Here is a 24,234-nt window from a genome sequence, read left to right as displayed (position 1 = left end):
ACCCCAGGGTCCTGGGGTCGAGTCCCCCGTCCGGCTCCCTGCAGGGAGCCTGCTTCTCCCTCTGCCTGTGTCTCTGCCTCTCTCTCTGGTGTCTCTCACGAATAGATAAATGAAAATTAAAAAAAAAATAAATTTGACTGGAAGGTGCATCTCTTTCTTTGCCAGATCTCTTTTGATTGAAGGGGCCATAGAATGAGTAAGTGAAGGAAGAAAGAGACCCCTGGTGTCTGTGCCAGAACAGCTCACAGCCTGCATCTGAGCTACAAGGAGGAAGAGGCAAGAAGCTCACAAGATCTGTTCCAAGCAAGCTGTGCCTCCCACCAGGATTTTAAGCTGCTATACACCTGGTCCACTGTGATGAGGATCAAGAGGAGAGAGATTTGCAGCCCTCTCCACACCTCCTGTTCTGATCACTTGAGTTCCTGATTTTCACAGAGCAATCCACATTATCTCATTTAAATCCTCTTGTATGGAAAAGACAGCAAAGGTTATTATCCTTATCCACAAAAATGGCTCTTATTTGTACCAAGTCCTGCAGTTTATGAAGAATTCGTACATACAGACTATCTCAGAGTTCCCAATTGTTCAATAAGAGAGAACCCTGGAAAATGTTCTGAAAATTTGGACTCCTAGGCTCCTATAGTTTAAGAACTAGCAGTTGGCAGGTGAATCTGGCCTGCAGAAGTGTTTTATTTGGTTGGAGTTTAGAAAAAAATAAATGAAATCAATATGGCCTTGTGTTCAAATATATCTGCCTAAGCTGTCTCTGATGTTATGTATGTCTGACTCCTCATAAAAGAATTTTGAATCTAGGGTGCCCAAGTGGCTCAGTCAGTTAAGCGTCTGCCTTTGACTTAGGTCAGGATCTCACGGTGCTGGGATCAAGTGCCACATCAGGCTCCTTGCTCTGCTGGGAGCCTGCCTCTCCCTCTCCCTCTCCCTCTCCCTCTGCCTGTGATTTCTCTCTCTCTCACCCTCTCTCTCAGTCAAATAAATAAATAAAATCTTTTTTAAAAAAGAAAAAAGAATTTTGAGTCTAGAAAGAATGTCAGACATCATCCAGTCCTAAGCTTCTCCTTTTAGGGAATGAATGAGTATCCCCAAGAGTACAAATCTTTCTGCTAGGGCTCCACTGAAGGAAAAACCACACACACACACCTTGGAATATACTTGGACTTGAAAGCAAAACTTGCATAGAATTTTTAAAGCAGGGACGCCTGGGTGGCTCAGCGAACAGCGCCTGCCTACAGCCCAGGGCGTGATCCTGGAGTTCTGGGATTGAGTCCCACATCGGGCTCCTTGCAGGGAGCCTGCTTCTCTCTCTGCCTCTCTCTCTCTGTCTCTGTGTCTTTCATGAATAAATAAATAAATAAATTTTTAAAAAGAATTTTTAAAGCAACTCCACATAAGTTTCTCATTTGTGGTAGTTGGCTTAGTAGGATGCCTGGGGGAGGGAAAGACAGACCACCCCTCCAACTGCATTTCGAGTAGTGCTTCATGGGAGGAGTCCAACTCAGTCCCTCTCCAGATGAGAAAAGTGAGTTCAATGAGGCTCACTGGTATCTGCTGAATGCTTAAACCAATAATCAGTGGGTAAGTTTATTACTGAGAGAAGGACCTCTTTCACTTTGTTACAGCCCCATCCTGTCTCGCAGAAAAGCCCAGCATCTGAAATGTTTGTTGATTTGATTTGATTTGATTTGATTCTCCTACCCACACACCCATCATTTGTGCCACTGGTGAAGGAACTTTTAAAGGGCCCCTCTCATTTCCAGCTCCTTCCTTCACAGAGCTGTGGCCAGAGAGCCAGGCCAGCCCCACCCAGGCCTGTATTGAACATCGCTGCAGGATTTTTGCATCGGTGTTGAGATGATTAGCAGAGTCTCCAGCAAAATCATGACCTCAGCATGGAATTGGCATCATTCCCTTTCCCTGGAATCCTGAGGGCTCATTTTAAAAGCAAACTCAAAGTGGAAAATCGTACCCCCCCACACACACACAGCTTCTGAAGATGAAACAAAAAGGAAATACATTGACAAGTCATCAGGATGGACTAAGGTTAAATTGAAGCAAAAATTCAACCCTGGGAGAACTTTTCTATGAAAAATTGGAAATCAACTGGAAATATTTGTGAGTGCCCCGGGCACCAGAGTTGCAAACCAAGGACTTAGAATAAGATATTGACATGGGGAAAGGGAGTGTGGGCTAAATACTGAAAGGAAAAATTGGTTATATAGGGGTGGGGGTTCAGCAAAAGGTCTGGTTTTAATGTAGGGGAAAGGAGGGTGGTTCATTCTCTCATGTAATCAGACACCAGGCCCTGTGCTAGCCTTAATTTGGTAAAATGACTAAGATGTGATCCATGAATACCAGGAGATGGAGGGAGCCTGGAAAAAAAAATGGCCTTCAATAAAAGAACGTGACTACTGCTCTAAATGCCACAGCAGACATCTGTACGGAGGGCACAGCCAGTGAAAACATCACCCAGGATGTCTTGAGGCTCCCACCAAGTGGTACCTTGCAGTGGAAAAGCCCTCGCTCTCATATCAAATAGACCCAGATCCCCTCACCAGCCTTGCCACGCCTTAGGTGTTCAGTTTTCATACCTGTAAAATGCTCTGAATGATCCTTACCTCATTGAGTTGGGTCTGTAGATAAGATTAGATTGTGGAAGATGTCTGGCGCAGCACCTGGCCCAGGCTGGATGCTCAGTATCTGCTAGTAGACGCGGTGAAGTGGCCTTCTAAGAACCTCCATAGCAGGAAAATCTCAGCCTAAATGGGGAGCACAAACATTCTAGTTGCTGAAATGGATCTTCATCCATTATCAATTAAGTAATCAGTGTTTTTTGAGGGGTCAGACGGCAAACTCTTATAAGCTGAAGTAGCCTTTCAGAGCCAACTTAATTCTGAATACACTGACAAAACAGAGGCCCTCTCTGGGCAGGAAATCAGCACCTTCCCATAATCCATCTCTAACTTCAATAAGAACTAAAATACCCATCCACAGGCATGAGGTGTTTTATGAGACGGGTCCATCAATATAGTTCTCCCTTGCTTAATAAAATCAATCCCCAGCTGTAGATGGATTCAGAGCCACCTAAGTAGAGGCCACATTTCCCAGCATGCTTTGCATATCGCTATAATCATGCAACTAAATTCTGGCCAATAAGATGTGAGCAAAATGTTTGCTCCCACTTACAGGTTATGTTTCTAGAAATGCAGGGGTGCTTCCCTGGTCTTTTCCCCCCACCTATTAGCTGGAGCAGCCATGTGGGACCCGAGGATGAAAGCACAGGAACATGTTAAAGAGCAGAACCTAGAACACCTGGGTGGCTCAGTGGTTGAGCGTCTGCCTTAGGCTCAGGGTATGACCCCAGGGTCCTGGGATCAAGTCCCTCATGGGGCTCCCCACAGGGGGCCTCCTCTCCCTCTGCTATGTCTCTGCCTCTCTGTGTGTGTCTCTTATGAATAAATACATAAAATCTTAAAAAGAGAGAGAGAACAGAACCAACAACCAAGCCCTGGACTCAGTGGACCATAATCTGGACCATTCTTTGAGGAAAAGAAACTCATGCCCTGTTTGATCCTGTATTTTGAGATATTTTTGTCACGGCAGCTAAGCCTGTATCTTCACTAATACCTGAGGATTTACTAAGGTTGAATGAGATAACGAATGAAAGTACCAAGTACAGGATCCAGGATATAGTAAACACTCAATAAATTGGTATTGGATTTGAATTTGAAAATTTTGACAACTCAGTAACATGTATTGCGTGACCAGAGTATGCACATTATGTGGTAAGAATGACGTAGAATTCAAAGAGGAATAGAATGCGGTCTCGTTTTCTAGGAGCTCATATTCTAATAGGAAAATTGGATTATTTATTCTTTTGTCTCATCCCTTTTTGAAAGTAGCAGGACCAGCATTAGTAGTGGAAGTCCAGCCACTGCCACAAGTGGGAAAAACAGTGGAGGCTTCCAAAAGGCTCTCAGCTACTGTCTCTCACTCCCTTAAGTTTGAGGTCCTTCCCCCCCACAAAGCAACTGCATCTCAAGTTTGGGTCCCACCAACTAAAAGCAACATCTTGCTGCTATGACATTATTGTCGTTGTGGCATATTATCCAATTGTGTTGGCACATACTTCAGAGAGAGTATTTAAGCTTTGCCTGCCATGTATGCCTTGTGGAAGATTAGCTTGTGAAATGGATGGGGAATATGAAACCTTAAAAACAGAAGGGTTTGATGTAGCAGGAGGGAAGCGGGCGTGGGACTAGAAGAGTGTTCAGAAATGGCAGGGGTACAGGTCCCCGGCAGAGTTGCCAAGAAACACAAACAAAAGTGCTCATTATCTTATTGAGGAAAAGCCTGAAGAACTTACACAAAGCTGGACCACACAAAGCGAGAGGGCCAGCTGCATTCTTTCCGAGATGTGAGCCCACCCCTGGTCCTCTGGTTCGTAGGAAGACACGCAGCAGCCAACGCATCTCTCTGATTGGGGTGAGGGCTCTATTAGGTCAGATCTTACATGTTAGAATCACTTGGGGAACTTTCAAACACTCTGATGCCCAGGCTGCACCCCTACTCAATTGGGTTCTGGGGGTGAAACCTGGGCATCAGAATCTTTCAAGGCTCCTAAAGTGATTCCAGTATGCAGCAAGGGCTAAGAACCCCTGTGTTAGATCTTCTGAGCTCTGATTCTCCTGATCCCTCCCCTCAGCGGGTCTGGAGACTGGCTACTGGCTCACCTGACCTCCAGGATGAAGTAACCAGCACAGTTCAACCCCATAATTTTCCTAGAGTTTACTCATATATTGGATGACTCAGAGATTAATTTGTCTGTTGTACCATTTCTTAGCAGGAACAGGCTTCAGACCAGGTCATTGCAAACAGGGGCACATGTGCACAGCACAAGAATCCTTAGCAAAGCAAGTGTAGGGGCCAAGTTACAGCCTAAACCCTGCTCACCAAGTAGTGACCATGGCCTTGGACGTGGTGCAACTAGAAAGGGAAAAGGTACCTATTTCTAGTTCTCACAAAGGAGGTGAAGGGCTAGTACTGTTCCTGGTTCAAGCCTATCCGAGGGTCAAGGCAAAGAGAGATGTAAGGACCATCTGCATCACTATTACCTGGGATCTTATTAAAACACAGGTTCCTGGGCCCCCACCCCAGATCTAATGGATTAGGTATCTGGGGTTGGGTCCTAGAAATCTGTGTTTTAAACAATATCTGAAGTGGTTTCCATCTGAAGTTCAATGACTGCTGGGCTAGTATGGGATGGTCTTTCAATAAAACTTGAGTACCTCTTACGTGCTAGGCCCATGCTGCCTTTCAGGGATTTTAGCGCAAATGAGATCCCATATTTAACTCAAGCATCCCATTCCAATGGGGGACATGAACAGACAGTATAGGCCCGAGGTAGGGTTCAGATGGGTCTGGCCCATACAGAGAATCAGAGAGCAGACCCAGAAATCTCTACAGGAGGGACTGGAGCTCCTCCCAGGGAAGGGGGAGCCAGGCACCACAAGCTGGACCCACTAACAAAGCCTCCGTTGTCAGAAAGGAGGGGTGAGTTGGGGGACAGCTTAGTGCCTGACTTGTGTTTGCATGTGAGCCAAGGGCCCACTACCAACCCCTGTTTATGCCCCGTGGTTATATATCTGAGTGTGGATTGCAAGGGCGGGAGGGGGGGGGGGCTTGTACATTAAAACTGAAAGGGTTGAGGGGCTCCAGGGTGGCTCAGTTAGTTAAGCTCCTGACTTTATTTTGGCCCAGGGCATGATCTAGGGGTCCTGGGAGCAAGCCCTGAGACTGGATCTGCACTCAGGGGAGACTCTGGCCCTCTCTCTCCCTCTACTCCTCCCTCCCCAATTCTCTCCCTCTCTCTCTCTCTCTCTCTCTCAAAATAAATAAATATAAAAAAAAAAACCTAAAGGGTTGTTTCCTTATAACTCATTTAATTATCTGGGCAGGAGGAATATGATTTTGGGATCTCACTAATTGAACATAGACACAAAGAGGGAGCCGTCTTTGCCACCGCATACAACATCTCACAGCTCTGGCACTTCCCGTGTCTCTCTTTGGCTGCAGGAGGAAGCCTGTGGCACCCGCTGGACACTGCTGTGTCCAGGGCAGAGGACATTGTTTAGCAGGAAAGTGCTGAGACGGTGGAAGGAGGATAATCTGTAGACACCAGGTGCTGCCTAGCTATACTTGTCCATTCAGACGTGTGAGCTACCCCAGGGAATGCTCACAGGTACTCGGGGAGTGTCTGGGGGACTAAGATCTTACTTATTTTTCAGATTTCTGTTAAAATATCACTTACTTGGGTAGACTTTCCTTTTTGGAGTGAGCAGTTTAGTACACAAGAAGACAAAGTCCATAAACTCAGCTGGGGGGAAATGTAGCTCTTTGGGGTGATAGAAAGTGAGTATCAGTTTTAGGTCAGGCTCTTCCATAACATGGACTTGGATAAAGATTCCAGGCAACTGGTCACCAGTCATCTGTTTGCTCAGGAATCTGCCTGCTGAGATTCCGTGTCATCTGTCAGGGGCTTTCTTGGCTGAGTCAATGCCAAGTTTGGAGCATGTGGATCTTTGCTAGGCTCCCTATGATCCCCTGTGCCTAGAGTCAATACCACTGACATACAATTATTTTCCTCCTTTTTAGTCTTGCTTCCATTCTAGAGGAATCATTTTCTGATTCAAAGAGAAGTTGCTTCATCTCAAACCCTATTCAGCTCAATCATAGCTGATGTCTTTCCCAAAACTTTGTATTACTTTTATACAGAAAGGTTGAAAGAATAATAAGTACACATCCCTGAAAACTCTACTAAATTAATAGCTGTTAAAGCTTTAGGACGCCTGGGTGGCTCAGTCAGTTAAGCATCTCACTCTTGGCTTTGGCTCAGATCAAGATCTCAGGGTTGTGAGATTGAACCTCAGGTTGGGCTCCGTGCTCAGCGGGGAGTCTGCTTGTTGGATTCTCTCTCTCCCTCTCCTTTGCCCCCTCCCTTCTATAATAAATAAATTAATCTTTTAAAAATTGTTAAAATTTTGCCATCAGTGTTGCCTGACTCTGTATACTCCAGCCTATGTCTTCTAAAAAGAAAGGCATTTGCCTACATAACAGCAATGCCATGACCACATCTAATAAAATTATCTATAGCTCCATAAAACTTATCTAATATCTAGTTCATATTCACATTTCCCCTAAATGTTCCATTCCAATAATTTTTATGCTTAAAAATAAACACCAAGATCTAGTGAAGAGTCACGTGTTACATTTTCCCTTTACATCCTTCTAGTCTATTTTGATCGAGAACGGTGCTAACAACTTTCTATGTTGTTGCTGTTGCTGCTTCACAGCTTTGACTTTTTGAAGGATTCGTGTCAGTTATCCTAAGGGACTCAGGCTTTTGGAAACAAAAGCTGGAGAACTCTGCTTCAAATTTTTTCGTGAGGCAAGAGGTGTCAGTAACCTATCCTGTTTTTCTCACTCAGGACCGAGAGTTTTCTCTGACCATGAGAGTTTCAGTGTCTAAACCAAGAGAGTGCCACTCAAGCAAGGATGACTTGGTCACACTAGGAGTGAGGAGGCATGAAATTGGATATTTGCTTGAATGGTCGCAAGGCATAGGGTAAAACTCTAAAGGTAAGAACCCAATATGGTACAGCCACACTTGGTCAATAAATGCTTTCATAGTGTCCTGTGCTTCCGCATTCAGAGCGCTCATAGATTTCCCTCCTGGTTTAGTGTCTAAACTTCCCAGTAGATAGTAAACTCCATGAAGGTAGGGATATGTATTTCTTCCTCATGACTCTAATCCTACTGTGTCCCCATACTTCTGGTACATATTAGTGCTTGTTAAATATTTATCAAACGAAGGGATATTTGAATGATGTCCAAGAATTTCAGAAGTGAGTGTACAATACAAAATTCAACATCTGATTTTAGAATGACTAGCTATGAAATGTTTAAACAGTAAAACTGCAAGCCCTGGTTGGGAGTCTCCATACCTTAATGACTGAGTATTATAATTAGGATGGAAACCCGATGTGGGACTCGATCCAGGTCTCCAGGATCAGGCCCTGGGCTGAAGGCAGCACTAAACCACTAAGCCACCTAGGCTGCCCTCTGTACACAGGTCTTAACAAGCATTCTGTGCAATTGTCTTGGTCTTGAGGGTGAGACTCCGAAAGTTTAAACCATCTTCAGGATCAAATTCAGACCTCCGCTTCTAAGTTCTCAGAGGCTTCATGCAATGAGGGGACAGATAAGGGGAGGGACACTGATCCATGTACCAGGGTCCTAAGGACATCAATCAAATTGTAAGGAATTTCCATTAAATCAGGTAGAAATGAAAACAATAATTCTTCTCAGTCTTTGTGTTGTTCTCCAGATTTCAGATCCTCAGCGTCATTAAATGATTGGTCTCTGAGAGGCCAAGGAGGAGTTGGGGTTGGGAGGGCAGTTGACATACAGTGGCATTCTGGACATAGCCCGAGCTTTGGGTCAAGTGTGGCCTTGGAAAGATTCCTGGACTGGGGATTTTGAGACAGACTTGAAGTAGCATTGGGCACCTGTTGGTAAAGAACTCAGTTGGAGGCCGATCTGTGCTAGAATCTTGAAGGCCCAGTGGCTAGGACTGGCAAGGTCCAAGTGGATGACTCCACATCTCAATGCATACTCTCTCATCCCTTTCTCTCCCTCCCAAAAGACAGCTCTGGTTGAGACCCAGGCCAATTCATAAAGGGTTGGCTTTTTGCAGAATTGTTAGCTCATATGCTCACCAGATAAAGAGATGTCGGGGTCACTGTGAAATATCAAAGAGACCAATAGACAAGAGCATTTAGGGAAGAAAAGAACTTCCTCACTACAATGGGATTTTGATTTGCACAATGAGATTTTTTTTTCTGAGTTTCAACAGAATATTTTGTATGTGTTCCTCCTACTAGGGTAGGGGTTGAGATAGTGAGGAGACAGCAAACCCCATAAGGAGATAAAGAGAATGACCTTTCATGAAGCAGTGACTATGGGCTATTCACATGAGCTTGACTTGCCCTTGCTGCTGTTCCAGTGAGGTCCTGTTCAGAAACTGAGGTTTCACAAAATTAAGTGACTTGCTAAAGATTATGTGCGTGGGAGGTAGCAGAGCACGAAGACTAACACATGTGCTTGTCTGACTCCTGACCTACACTTTTCCTGCTCTACCACCTTGCCTTCTTCTAGAGGTATGATGCAGCTAAGCCTGAACAATCTCAGAAGTTAGCGGGGGAGACGGTTATCAAATCCAAGCAAAGAAGACAGCCGTGGCTGCCATGAATCTGAAGGGCATTGGAAAGACTGAGAATCCCCAACTTTTCCTGTCATGACTACCACACTGCCTTGAAATCCTGGCATGCACTGCTTTGAAATGAATACTAGGGGTCGTGCCTCCCAGGGCCATTCTAAATGAAGGAGCTTGATTGCGAGGTGGTGGGGCGAGGTACTCTACTTCTCTCCATCATTTGTCATTTCTATTCTGATACATTCCAGATGCTCCAGCAGCTCCATTTCTCAGTATTAGCCGTGAATTTGAGAGCATTGTGTTTTTCCTTCTCTTTGGCTTGATTGTCCTTTGCCCCTGGGGGAGGGGGAAGGGTAACTAATGGCCTGGAGGGTAGCCAGATTATTCCATTTTGCAATCTCCAGCCACAGCTGCTAAAGAAAACTTATATTGTGTTTTCATTCAGCAGGGAAAAACATGTTTTGTTTTGCACTCTTGCGTAACCATGAAACATCTGGGGTAACTTAGCTTAAAACTTCCCTCCAGTGTCTCATTTAGGCTAAGTGATATAGAAAAATGTTCACCTTGAAATGTAGGCTACAACAGTGCAATAAGTCATTATGACGTGTGTTTGGATGCATACCCAGTAGGGAGTCATACGGGATTTATAACTCGGGCCCTCTTCACTAAAACTACTGACTTTCTCCTATATTATGCTGTTCTTCTGATGGTCAGGGCCCAGAAAATGGCACTTAGAAGGAGAAAACACTTGGGAGGGCTAGAAAGGACTCTTCAATCCCTTCAACTGGTGGTTCTCAATCTTGAGCAGGCATCAGAATCACCTATAGGACTTACTAAAATGCAGACTGTCTCCACCCCAGAGTTTCTGATTCAGTAGGTCTAGGGTAGACCTGAAGAATTTACATCTGCAATCAATTCCAGGTGATGCAGATGCTACTGGCCTGGAGACCATGTTTTGCAAAGCTCAGCTTTAAACTTTGGTCAACCTTTGTGAGGAATTAAATACAATACATGGGATTGGCCAAACCTCTATACAGCGGCAATGTCCAATTTCATGCTTTAAAAAAATTATTATTCATGTATTTGAGAGAGAGAGCACAGCAGGGCGTGGGGGAGTTTGGGAAAGAGGAGCAGAGGGAAAGGGAAAGGGAGAAGCAGGCTCTTCATTGAACAGGGAGCCTGACGCAGGGCCTGATCCCAGGATCCCAGGATCCCAAGATCCCCAGACTCTCAGGGGTGAAGTCAGTCAAAGACAGCCACTGAACAAATTAAGCCACCAAGCACCCCTGTTTTGTTTTCCTAAATGGGTAAAAGCTGGTGCTACAATAAGCTGACCACACAGCCATTGCTGAAGGGGGGACACATTGGTACAAACTTTCTAGAAAACTAATTGGCAGTAGAAAAATATTTATGGGCATTGACCTAGTAATCCAACTTCTAGGTATCTCTAAGGAAATAATCAGAAATATGAACAAAGACTAAGGTACAGGAACGTTTATTGAAGCTTTTGTTAAATAGTGGAGACTTGAAAGTCACATAACTATCTTATAATTCATATACATACTAATATTCATACAATGGAGTATTAGGCAACCATCAAAGTACTTGGAGAACATTTTTATTTTATTTATTTATTTATTTATTTATTTGTTTGTTTATTTATTTTTAACTATTGATTGATTAGGGCTTGTTTTATTGATTTTTTTGTCTTCTATTTGTTCTGTTTTTTTTCTTGTATATTTTTTATTGGAGTTCGATTTGCCAACATATAGCATAATACCCAGTGCTCATCCCATCAAGAGCCCCCCTCAGTGCCTGTCACCCAGTCACCCCAACCCCCTGCCCACCTGCCCTTCCACTACCCCTTGTTCGTTTCCCAGAGTTAGGAGTCTCTCATGTTCTGTCTTACTCACTGATATTTCCCATTCATTTTCTCTCCTTTCCCCTATGATCCCTTTCATTATTTTCTATATTCCCCATATGAATGAGACCATATAATGTTTGTCCTTCTCCAATTGACTTACTTCACTCAGCATAATACCCTCCAGTTGGAGAACATTTTTAATGAGAGGAAATGCTTCTCATATACAACTAAACAAAAACCCAAGGCACAGAGATGCATATGTAGCATGTGAAGCATATTAATACATGTATACTGCAGTGAACAGCATAACAACGAACTGAAATGTTAATGGGATGGCAATATAGTTGTGCTATGGATGTCAATCATTTCCTCCCTACCCGGTCTTCTAAAATAGTATGTCCTATGCATAGCCCCACTCTTCTAAATCCCCCCCCCCCCAAAAAAAAGATTTTTAGGCTCCCTTCCTGTGATAGGTGAGAGGACCCTGTAAAAACACCTGACCTATCAGGTGAACCTATCAGGGACTCCCTCACAAAACTGGAGTATTAAACCCAGAAAGTGTTGATAGCTGTGGGATGGACATATGTAGACATAGGGCTGTGGCAACCTAGGATGGGACGCCAGCAGAGGAGACTGGCTAGTGCAGATCTGCAGCTCTGTTGGTTATGACCATCTACAGTGTAGGTTCACTAGCTAAGTAGCACATATGCACACACAAAAATTCTCCCTTTAAAAAAAAAATTCGGGGATCCCTGGGTGGCTCGGCGGTTTGGCGCCTGCCTTTGGCCCAGGGTGTGATCCTGGAGTCCCAGGATCAAGTCCCATGTCGGGCTCCTGACATGGAGCCTGTTTCTCCCTCTGCCTGTCTCTCTCTCTCTCTCTCTCTCTATGTCTGTCATAAATGAATAAGTAAAAAAATCTTTAAAAAAAATAAAAAAATAAAAAAATTCTCCTTAAAGAGTACAGTAGGGAAAGGTTGTAAATATTAAGCTGTAATACTTTTGTCCCTGCTATATAATTGTCCCTTCCAATAAGCTCCCTTTTTTGCCTTGAGGTAAAACCCTCTAATTAGAGAGGGTTTCTCTTCCTTGCAGTTGCATCTGATTTTAACAGGTGACTTTTCTTTGTTTACTCACAAATAGATTTGTTTTATGTTAATCTCCTCATTAATCTGACTGATCTAAACTCTGTCATTTCCCCCAGCAATTCCCTGAGGGTTCCAACAGCAAAGATTAATGCTGAATGAAAGGTGCAGAGCATGGTTCTCCCCATTGCTTCAAAGATTGGAATGGGTGAGTCATCAGAAAAATTGAATTGGGAGGGGTTGCTGCAGAGCAGCCCACACTTTGTCATAAAAATTTTGCTGCAATATCACACGAGTTCAACTGTGGTTTTTCATTTTTAGAATATGAGTGAATGCCATTGAGTTGCTTACCACTGTTTTTTGACACGTCAGATTCCTGTGAAATTGCATCAACCAACCCCAAGGGTAACACAGTTCAGGACAGGACTATTTGGAATAGGCCTGTTAGGTAACTCAGTTCCCTCTCAAGGTCATCATCTCTACCTTTCTTCCACCGGGAATCAAATTCTAACTAATGCATGGCTGGAATTGGTTTTCAGAATTTGTAGATACGCTGTTAGATATTTAAGAGAAGGGCTGATTCTACTGTGCTTGTTGGGTGAGTGAGAGACCATACTATGCTGAGAGCTGAACTGAAGGGAGGAGTACTCGCAAGTCACATCCTGAGGAATCCACTGTGGGGACCCAGACTGTGGATTGGTAGCCTGGAATGATGTTGGAGATAAAGTCATGATACAATGTAGAGTTTCCAAAAGTGTGTGTTTTCCAAAAGGATGAGAGGACTGTCAAGAAGGAGAAACTTACTGGCACTTTAGTAAGAGAGGAAATTCAGGGTGCCTGGGTCGGTTTGAGCACTTGACTCTTGGTTTTGGCTCAGGTCGTGATCTCAGGGTCATGGGATCGAGCCCCACAGGGGGCTCCTGGCTCAGCAAGGAGTCTGCTTGTCTCTCCCTCCCTCTGCCCCTCTCCCCACTCTCTCTTTCTCTCTCTCTCTCAAATAAATAAATCTTTAAAAAAATAATAGAAGTTCAGGCAGAGAGATCAAGTTCCATAGGCAGAATCTAAAAAGCTGTCATGTCCATGAAGAGAATGGTCTGGATCTGAAACCATGCAGTGGATCTGATGAGGGAGCAGAAGGCAGGCTGAGCACAAAACAAGATGACACCCCACAAACCACCCCCACCCCACTCCCACTCCCAGGTGGGATCTGTATGACATTCCTCAGACACTCCTGGCAGCCCTAAAGCTAAGGGAAGGAAACACAAATGATTAACTTATAGAGATCACAGTCCTACAAAGGCTTCAGTCTCCCTCTGTTGATCGATGTCTTAGTGATTAACAAGGAAAAAGCATTCTTATCAATAACCTAACTTCCAGAAGGAAATGTAGATACCTGTCCTTACAACCTGCAGCCATTGGCCAATACTTGAGGCAGGCAGAGTATAAAATTCCTCCAGAAAGCTCCTAGGTGTCTTAGTGTTAATGCCTTGCTAGAGGGGAAAACAACCTTAACTTGACAATGGCAAAGCCTCTGGTAACTTGTAAGTCCTCTTTAGCATATGAAAATTCTTTTGAAAAACCTTCCTTTTTCCTTACCTCTAGCTCCTAAGTATAATCAGCCACCCATCACAATCCCAGGGCGGCAGACCTTCCTGCTGATGAATCCTGTCCCCTGTCCCCTTGCTTTAGTGAAACCACCACTTTGCACCAAAGACGTCTCAAGAATTCTTTCTTGGCTGTTGGCTCTGGAGCCCACAAACTCACCAACATTCCAAAAACGACATCAGATCTGTGCCTAGAGAGATAGGACCTTATTTCTCAAGACGTTCCAACAGCTGTGAAAGACACAACCTTTAATGATGGGTTGCCAAGCGGAGGGCACCTAAGTCTAAACAGGCAGCTGACCCAGGTTAGGAGCAGTCATACTCTGCTTGCTATTCCTTCATTAGGTAAAATATCACGTGTAGTGGGAATGGCTAACTAAATCGAGGATGATAGAAGATAGGAGGATGAGGGTAAAGATAAGGCATGAGAGAACTAGAAAATACTGATTGTCATTTCTTTAGGGAGTCTTTACCACTACATATATATCAGGGAGTGTTTCCTAAATACTACCTTACCCCACAATGTAATGACTTAAATAAAAAGCAACCATTGGGACGCCTGGGTGTCTCAGTGGTTGAGCATCTGCCTTTGGCTCAGGTCGTGATCCCGGAGTCCTGGGATCGAGTCACACATCGGGCTCCCTGCAGGGAGCCTGCTTCTCCCTCTGCCTATGTCTCTGCCTTTCTCTGTGTCTCCCATGAATAGATAAACAAAATCTTAAAAAAAAAAAAAAAGAAAAAAAGATAGGAGGGTTGGTAAAGAAATAAACCGGTAAACTGAACTGTAAAGAAAGAGTTAAAAGGAGACAGTGTTTGGCTATAGAAATTCTTCATTTCCTGGTATTAGCAAAACAGAACCTGAATGTCAGTCAGTGCAACCAGGGAACACTGTTTAGGGATTACCCTGGGTTATGTTATCTCAGTGCCCAACACACTTTTGAGGCTCTAAATAGAAATGTAAACACCATCTTGGAACAATCCTGGAAGTGTCCTAGATGTCTGGGGTCCTTTATTCTAAACAAGCTATTGTGTATTGCCATTCTATTCATGGCAGCTGTATTCTCCATTTCAAAGGGGAAAAACACCCATTTGATTGATATGAAAATCAAATAGAAAGAAGAAATGGGAAATATGCACCTAGATGAGGGCAATAGGAAGCAGTAAGGGAAAATAAGACAGAGTTACATCAAATTGGGTACTTAGGACATCCAGCCTCATTAGCTGGGGAAGCCCCGTGGAGACAGCCAGGCTGGAGTCCCAGTGGAGAGGCCCGGGCGGAGCATCCTCCCTGCAGGTGGCAATCCCCATAAGGGCCCCATATATAGGGCAAGGGGCGGGGGTCTGAAGTTAAACATTTGTTTGCCCACCTGCAGTTTGGAGCGAACTGCATTCCTCTGTTATCATGTCTTTACATATTCAAGGAGCCTGGGCTAGGTGTGTTTGCTTCCCCTACCGGATTCCATTGAGGGGGTGGTGGGCAGCCCAGCCTGGAGCAGAGGGGATGTAAGGCAAGATTTACAGCTCTTGGTGTCCAGACCAGAATGGTCAATTCTGACCTGGAGGCCAGCCAATGTCAACTAATCAGACTCCCAAGGTCACTTATGCCCCAGAAGTCTCACAAACAACGTTCTTTAGTCTGTGTGCGTATCTGCAGGCGGCATGGTGGGTTATGCAGGACTAATCACAGAAACGTCCATCCATATGATGCACTAACTAGGCAGGGACAACTTCCTTGGAATATCTGAAAACCCATCCCTGCTGGTTCAGATGGGAAAGAGGACCTACTTTTTCTTCTCAAGGTCAGGGATTAAGAACCAAGAGGGGCAAGTTGTAGATGGTGAGTAGCAATGATAAGGTAGGTTACTGTCCTAGAATCAGGAAAAAGAAAGATATGAATGGTAAGCCTGCTGCTAGTGAGAATCAATCAAAATTAATAATAATCTGGAGAATATGACCTGGAGGAAAGGTTAGGGATCCTTTAAAGGACAGGTGGAAGAAGTGTGATAGTATCTTGAAGTAGACTGAATTTTTTTTTTAAAGATGATAAGCTAAGGGAGAGTCTAATCTCAGCTCTGCCACTAAGCAGTTTGTTTCGTTTCTGTGGACCTAAATTAGTTTTTTTATTGACAAAACGAAAATATTTGACTGGGTGACTTTTCCAAAGTTCTCTCCAGCTTTAACTAACATCTTTGCAGAAAGTAGAAAAAAAGAAAAGCATTGATCGACGTACACATGAAGGAATGAGGCCGTGTTAGGAGTAATCCCCTTCAGAGAGCATTGGAACAAGTATTAAGGAAGATTTGAAATCTCTAGAAGTTTGAAAATATGATAGATCCCTATCATGCATTCAAGGAGTGTTAATTGAGGCTGTACCATATGCCAGACAGAACAGTCAGTGAATGATGGCAGCTTGCTCCTGCTCCTGTGGAGCTTATAGGATCATTTGAGTTTGATCAAATGATTCTAGAAAAAAAATCAGAATGGGTAAGCACATCCAGCTTTATTATTCAGTTGTTTCTGCTGAAGGGTGGGATTGGGTTTGCCAGAAACGGGGAGACTGGCTTGCTGAGACAACTGGAGGCAGGGATTACATCAGATAACTTCTCTGATCCTTAGTTTCTTCAACCACAAAATAAAAGGGGCAGACTAGAGCATTCCAAAAGTCTCATTCAGCTCCAAAAATGTAATGTGGCTGCCTAGCAGTTCTTAGGTCCTTTAACTCAGCAACCCCATCTAGTGTCACTGTGTGAACTCAGTAGAAACATCCACTAGTCATCCTACCACGGATGGAGGAGGGGCAGTGAAGAGACCAGACCTAACTGGAGATGGGCTTGAGAATCAAGATATTGGAGTAAGGAAGTGACAGGAATCCTAACGGACACTGACGTGCTGTTTGCTCTGTGTCAGCCGGTGTTCCGGTGTGGGAGGCGGGGGGGGGGGGGGGGGGGAGCTACTGTTCATGGAGTTCTCATAGCAAAACCTGTGATAGCACCCCTACTTTCCAGGTGAGGAAACGGAGCACAGACACATAACTTGCCTAGTAAGTGGCAGAGCCAACCATTCAAGCCCAGGTCATGTGGCCAAGGGCCATCCTCTTTACCATACTCCCCTGGCTCTAGCTAAGCGCTGTGGCGTGCTTCCCACCTGCCAGGCACCCTTAATGGATTCATTCATTTAATCCTCTCAGCCAAAATATGATATAGATATTAACATTGTGGTTTTGCAGATGAGAAGACATAAACCCAGAGAGGTGAAGTAATTTGTCTAAGCTCATATAGTCGATACATCGTAGAGCATCAGTACTCAACCAGGGTGAAAACCCAAAACGCGGTCAGGCGGCTGCCACCCCCACCTCGAATTTTTCTCCCATTTTCTCAAATGTCACTGCTTCATTATTCTTGGTACAAATGGGAAGAGGCAAGCACCAAGTGCCAGGCAAAGCTTTGTGTGCATGTGTGCCAATTATCTGAAGAGCAGGTTCCTGAATATTCAGAGGTTGTTAATTCGATTAATGGATAACGCGGGCTTGCATGCATTTTCTTGGTTCTCTCCTACTTCTCATTATGGAGCAATTTTGCCAGGTAAGTAATGAAGACATTAAATGCCACAGGAGGTTTATAGGCTGTCCTTTAGGAATCTTATATCACGGTCTCAACCATCACTGTTATGTAACTACCTCCCCAGAATATATCTCCTAAACTCACCACTCTAATGGCCTTAGGGATGCATCCCCTATCCCGTTCCATTATGCTCTCAAACTCAACATTCAGTACGTATTTAGCAATACTTACAAGCACTCACCATGCGCCAAACTCCTAATGCAAAACCCTTGGGCTCTCTCTCAGAGCTGTGCTTGGCACACGGGAATACTAAGGAAACATAGTCCTTACTTTCATGTTTTATGGAGCCTCCCGGGGGAGATTGGTAGACAGTCACAACACAACATGACAAATGTTGTAATGGCTTTGGTGTATGCAGTGGCAGTTCATCTAGTCTTAAGACAAGGGTAAGAAGTAGGGTCAGGGTAGGTTTCTCAGATGATTGACCCCCAAAGTTGAAATCAACATCTTTCTCTCCAAACTGGCTGCTTCTTATCTCCACTAATTGTACTGCCATTTTTGAGATTCTCTCTCTCCATCTCCCTTTGTCCCTCCTCCTGTGTGTTCTCTTCCTCTTTCTCAAATAAACAAATCAACAAAATCTTAAAATCATTTTATTCTTTAGGGAAAAAGTAAAATTTGAATGATAGGTGCAAAAACCCCTCTACGTTAATGGTTTAGGTAACTACATCAGAGAAATGCAATATAATTATTTTAAATTGTAAGGGATGGGGTGGGGAGTAACCATTTTAGGGCTATAGTGTGAGATAAAACACTATTCTGAGCTAAGTATATTATAGCAGTGGGGCAGGGTGTGGGATCCCATCAACTTTACCAGAACAGATGATTAATGAAAGTTTGGAGAAATGGGTGGAAGTCATATTTACAGAGGGCTTTGTATATTGCCAAAACCTTTTTACTCTCTATCCTTGTTCACAAATCCAAAGTCTAACCCAATATTCGTGTCCAGTCAATTCTTTTTCTCTGTATCACCTTCGTTCTTTGCCTTCCACTCTAGTTCAATCTTCGATCTTCTCAAGCCATACTACTGCAAGTCTGTCATCTGAACTCCAGCAAATTCTTTTTTTTAAATTCTTTTTTTAATTGGAGTTCAATTTGCCAACATAGAGCAGAAGACCTAGCGCTCATCCCACCAAGTGCCCCCCTCAGTGCCTGTCACCCAGTCACCCCAAGCCCCCACCCACTTCCCTTTCCACTATTCCTTGTTCGTTTCCCAGAGTTATCTCTCACGTTTTGTCACCCTCACTGATATTTTCACTCCTTTTCTCTCCTTTCCTCTTTATTCCCTTTCACCCTTTTTTATATTCCCCAAATGAATGAGACCATATAATGTTTGTCCTTCTCCAATTGACTTACTTCACTCAGCATAATACCCTCCAGTTCCATCCACGTCGAAGCAAATGGTGGGTATTTGTTGTTTCTAATGGCTGAGGAATATTCCATTGTGTATATAGACCACATCTCCTTTATCCATTCATCTGTCGGTGGACACCGAGGCTCCTTCCACAGTCTGGCTATTGTGGACATTGCTGCTAGAAACATCGGGGTGCAGGTGCCCCAGTGTTTCACTGCATCTGTATCTTTGGAGTAAATCCCCAGCAGTGCAACTGCTGGGTGGTAGGGCAGATCTATTTTTAACTCTTTGAGGAACCTCCACACAGTTTTCCAGAGTGGCTGCACCAGTTCACATTCCCACCAACAGTGCAAGAGGGTTCCCCTTTCTCCGCATCCTCTCCAACATTTGTGGTTTCCTGCCTTGTTAATTTTCCCCATTCTCACTGGTGTGAGGTGGGATCTCATTGTGGTTTTGATTTGTATTTCCCTGATGGCCAGTGATGCGGAGCATTTCCTCATGTGCATGTTGGCCATGTCTATGTCTTCCTCTGTGAGATTTCTGTTCATGTCTTTTGCCCATTTCATGATTGGATTGTTTGTTTCTTTGGTGTTGAGTTTAAGAAGTTCTTTATAGATCTTGGAAACTAGCCCTTTATCTGATACGTCATTTGCAAATATCTTCTCCCATTCTGTAGGTTGTCTTTTAGTTTTGTTGACTGTTTCCTTTGCTCTGCAGAAGCTTTTTATCTTAAGTCCCAATAATTCATTTTTGCTTTTGTTTCCCTTGCCTTCATGGATGTATCTTGCAAGAAGTTGCTGTGGCCAAGTTCAAAAAGGGTGTTGCCTGTGTTCTCCTCTAGGATTTTGATGGAATCTTGTCCCACATTTAGATCTTTCATCCATTTTGAGTGTATCTTTGTGTATGGTGTAAGAGAGTGGTCTAGTTTCATTCTTTTGCACGTGGCTGTCCAATTTTCCCAGCACCATTTATTGAAGAGATGGTCTTTTTTCCAGTGGATAGTCTTTCCTGCTTTGTCGAATATTAGTTGGCCATAGAGTTGAGGGTCCACTTGTGGATTCTCTATTCTGTTCCATTGATCTATGGGTCTGTTTTTGTGCCAGTACCACACTGTCTTGATGACCACAGCTTTGTAGTACAACCTGAAATCTGGCATTGTGATGCCCCCAGCTAGGGTTTTCTTTCTTAGTATTCTCCTGGCTATTCGGGGTCTTTTCTGATTCCACACAAATCTTAAGATGATTTGTTCCAACTCTCTGAAGAAAGTCCATGGTATTTTTATAGGGATTGCATTATATGTGTAAATTGCCCTGGGTAGCATAGACATTTTCACAATATTAATTCTTCCAATCCATGAGCATGGAATATTTTTCCATCTCTTTGTGTCTTCCTCAATTTCTTTCAGAAGTTGAACTCCAGCAAATTCTCTCCTTGCTGATTGTTCCTGCACCACAATACAGGTTCGTTTGCCGAACATACTTCCCTGCTCAAAAATCTGAAAAGGTCATTTGGTACCCAAAGGATAAAGATTGATCTTTTTGTTCTGGCAACATTCTGCCTCTAACTTTCTCCTCCTTCCATCTGAATCTTCCACAATTCCCTGGAAAAAGCCTCTGCCTTCAGTCTACCGATAGCACCACCATCCCTGCTCGCCACCAGCTCTGTTCCTCCTGCATTCATGCCTGTGTTGACTTTTTCTTTGCTCAGTTTTTTTTTCTAATGTAGCATATTTATATTCTATTTCTTCCAAGAGGGCAATTCCAATTTTACCTCTTTTGGGAAGCATCGCTTGAAAAACTATAGAACTAGGGGCACCTGGGTGGCTGAGTGGTTGATCATCTGCCTTTAGCTCAGGTCGTGATCCCAGCATCCTGGGATTGAGTCCCTCATCAAGGCTCCCTGCAGGGAGCCTGCTTCTGCCTCTGCCTATGTCTCTGTGTCTCTCACGAATAAATAAATCTTAAAAAAAAAGAAAAAATATAGAACTTATTGTCTATACTAGTCATTTAGCAACTAGCATGTATTGGCCTTTTCTTTGGTCAACTTTATAAAGGTATAATGTACACGACTACAAGGCTACGTACCAATGTAACTATTGCTGCATCAGGATCTTATTTATCTTTTTTAAGATTTTTATTTATTTATTCAGAGAGAGAGAGACAGAGGCAGAGACACAGGCAGAGGGAGAAGCAGGCTCAATGCAGGGAGCCTGATGTGGGACTTGATCTGGAGTCTCCAGGATCACACCCCAGGCTGCAGGTAGGTGGCACTAAACCGCTGCACCACTGGGGCTGCCCTGTGTCAGGATCTTAAACACTCATATTACCCCAAACATTTCTTTCTCTCCTTTGTGGAGAGTATCTTCACTGCTCCAGACCTAGGCAACCACTGATTTTCTTTCTGTTACTATAGGTTAATTGTCTCTCTTTTTAGAATTTCACGCAAATGGAAATATAGGGTATGTACTCTTATTTGAATCCAAATTTTTTCACTCAGCATAATGTCTTCAAAATTCACCCATGTTTTTTACATACATGCTTGTTCTCTTTTATTGTTGAGAGAGTTCCATTGTCTGGATATACTATAACTTGCTTATCCATTCACCTGTTGATGAACATATGGGTTGTTTTCAGGTTTTGGCTCTTATAAGCATTTGTGTGAAAGTATTGGTGTGGACATGCATTTTAATTTCTCTTGAATACTCAGGAGTTGAAGTGCTTGGTTGAATGATATGGGTATGTCACCTTTATAAAAGTTTGCCAAGCTGTTTTCTAGAATGGTTTTTAACATTTTACATTCCCATCATGCATGTATGAGAGTTCCAGTAGCTCCTTCTCTATCCAACAGTTGGTTGTTCTAAACCCTTTGTCTTTCTATATTGTAAATTATATTGATTTTTTTATAAAGATTTTATTTATTTATTTGAGAGTGTGGGAGAGAGCATGAGCTGAGGAAGGGGCAGAGGGCGAGGAAGCAGGTTCTCTGCTGAGCGGGGAGCCTGATGCATGACTTAATCCTGGGGCTCCAGGATCATGACCTGAGCCAAAGGCAGACATTTAACCAACTGAGCCACTCAAGCATCCCATACTGATTTTTTATTTCACTTTGCTAATACAGAGAAATACAGTTGGTTTGTATACATGGTTTTACTAAACTCACTTATTAATTCTATTAGCTTTTATGTAGATCCCATTGGCATTTCTATGTATATGATCTATATTGAGACAATTTTTTAAAAAGATTTTATTTATTCATGAGACAGAGAGAGAGAAAAGCAGAGACCCACAGGCATGGAGAGAAGCAGGTTCCCTGCAGGGAGCCCAACGTGGGACTCAATCCCAGGACTCTAGGATCACACACTCCCTGGGCCCAAGGCAGACACTTAACCGCTGAGCCACCCAGGCGTCCCAATTTAAACAATTTTATATCTTTTTAAACTTCTATGCATTTTTTGCCTTTATTGCAATAATTAGGATATTCAGTACAATGTTGACTAGGAATACTAAAGAATGGATGTCCCTGCCATGTTCCTGATACTTGTTCCTGATAAAGCTTTCAGCCCTTGAACATTAAGTATGATATTGATATATACATCCTGGCTGCCATTTATCAGACTGAGAAATTTCCCTTCTATTCCTAGTTTGTGGAGAGTTTTTAATCATAAATAGATGTTGATTTTTGTCAAATGCTCTTTCTAAATCTGAGATGATCATGTGATTTTTCTTTTAGTCTCTTAATTTGGTGATTGCATCAGTTGATTTTTTTTTTTTTTTTTTTTTTGCATCGGTTGATTTTTGAATGTGAGGCTAACCTTGCAGTGTTGAGCTAAATGATACTGGGACATGATGTACTATTTTTATAATACACTGCAGGATAGGTTGGCTAATAGGGATATTTGCATCTACATTCACATTAGGATATTGCTTTATAATTTCTTATAATGTCTTTACCTCCTTTTGGTAAAAGGATAATGTTGAACTCATTAAGTCTAGAGAAGTATTCCCTAATTCTTTTCTCTTGAAAGGGTTTATGTAACATTTGCATTTTTTCCTTACGTATTTGATAGAAGTTATAAGTGAAGTCATCTGGGCATAAAATTTCTTGTGAAAGGATTATAATTCAATCCTTTAACAGATATAGAGCAATTTAGATTTTATTTCTTCTCTTGTGTTTTGATAGTTTGTCTCTTTTCAACTCCAGAATTTCTATTTGGTTCTTTTTTATAGTTTTTCTCTTCTGAGATCCCCACCTCTTCGTTCTTCAATATTGCTATACTTCCGTGTTTGAACACGTTTGTAATAGCTCTTCTGAAGTTCTTGTCTGCTAAATAAAATCTTTTTATAAAGGTGGGGGCACGTAGGTGGCTCAGTCAGTTAAGGGTCTGCCTTCGGCTCAGGTCATGCCCCCAGGGTCCTGGGATCAAGCCCTACATTGGGCTCCTTGCTCAGTGGGGGTCTGTGTCTCCCACCCTCTCTGGGCTCTCTCTTAAGTACATAAATATTTTTTAAAAATAAAAGCTTTTGTTTCCTAATTACAAGTTCTGGTCATCTGGGTGTTGCTTCCTTTTTGTCTTGATTATTGATCACACTTTCCAATTTCTCCACATGACTAGTAATTCTTAATATCGTACTGGGCATTTTAGATGATGAATTCTGTCATCTTATTCTCAAGCATGACGGATTTTGTTCTGACTGCCAGTTAACTGGGTAGGACTCAAACTCCAAACTCTGCTTCCTCTAGGACGATAAGCAGCTAAGCAGAGGTTTCCAACTGTTGCTTTCTGCTGGACCCCTGAGGTCTCTCAAGGCAACAACACATGTGTACTTCAGTGATCACTACAAGATTTGGGTGGTTTAGAAGCAGATTTGGGTCCTTCTCCCCTGTGGCTTCTACTTTTCCATGACTTGCCCCACTCCAGTAGCCCTTAATTTTCAACTCTTGATTCCTCAGGTGAGCAGGATGGCACCTTTCTACTGGAGTGAGTGCATTCAGGTGAGAAGGCACACAGAAGACATCTCGCCCACCGTAGCTCACTTCTTTTAAGGCTGACTTGCTACTTCTATTTTTTTTTTTTTAATTTTTATTTGTTTATGATAGTCACACACAGAGAAAGAGAGAGAGAGATAGAGAGAGAGGCAGAGACACAGGCAGAGGGAGAAGCAGGCTCCATGCACCGGGAGCCCAACGTGGGATTCGATCCCCAGTCTCCAGGATCGCGCCCTGGGCCAAAGGCAGGCACCAAACCGCTGCGCCACCCAGGGATCCCTTCTATTTGCTTTTGATGCTCTCCTGGTCTCTGTCAGTTATTGGTTTTCTATAAATGTTATGCGGGAAGGCTAATCTGATACAAGCTTCCTTGCCACTAACAGAATAAATGCTCTATTTGTTTCCATGGGGAAATTTGGGGAGATTTAAAAGA

Source organism: Vulpes lagopus, chromosome 2 (assembly GCF_018345385.1).
Source record: "Vulpes lagopus strain Blue_001 chromosome 2, ASM1834538v1, whole genome shotgun sequence".
Lineage (NCBI taxonomy): Eukaryota > Metazoa > Chordata > Mammalia > Carnivora > Canidae > Vulpes > Vulpes lagopus.
This window is presented reverse-complemented; position numbering follows the sequence as displayed.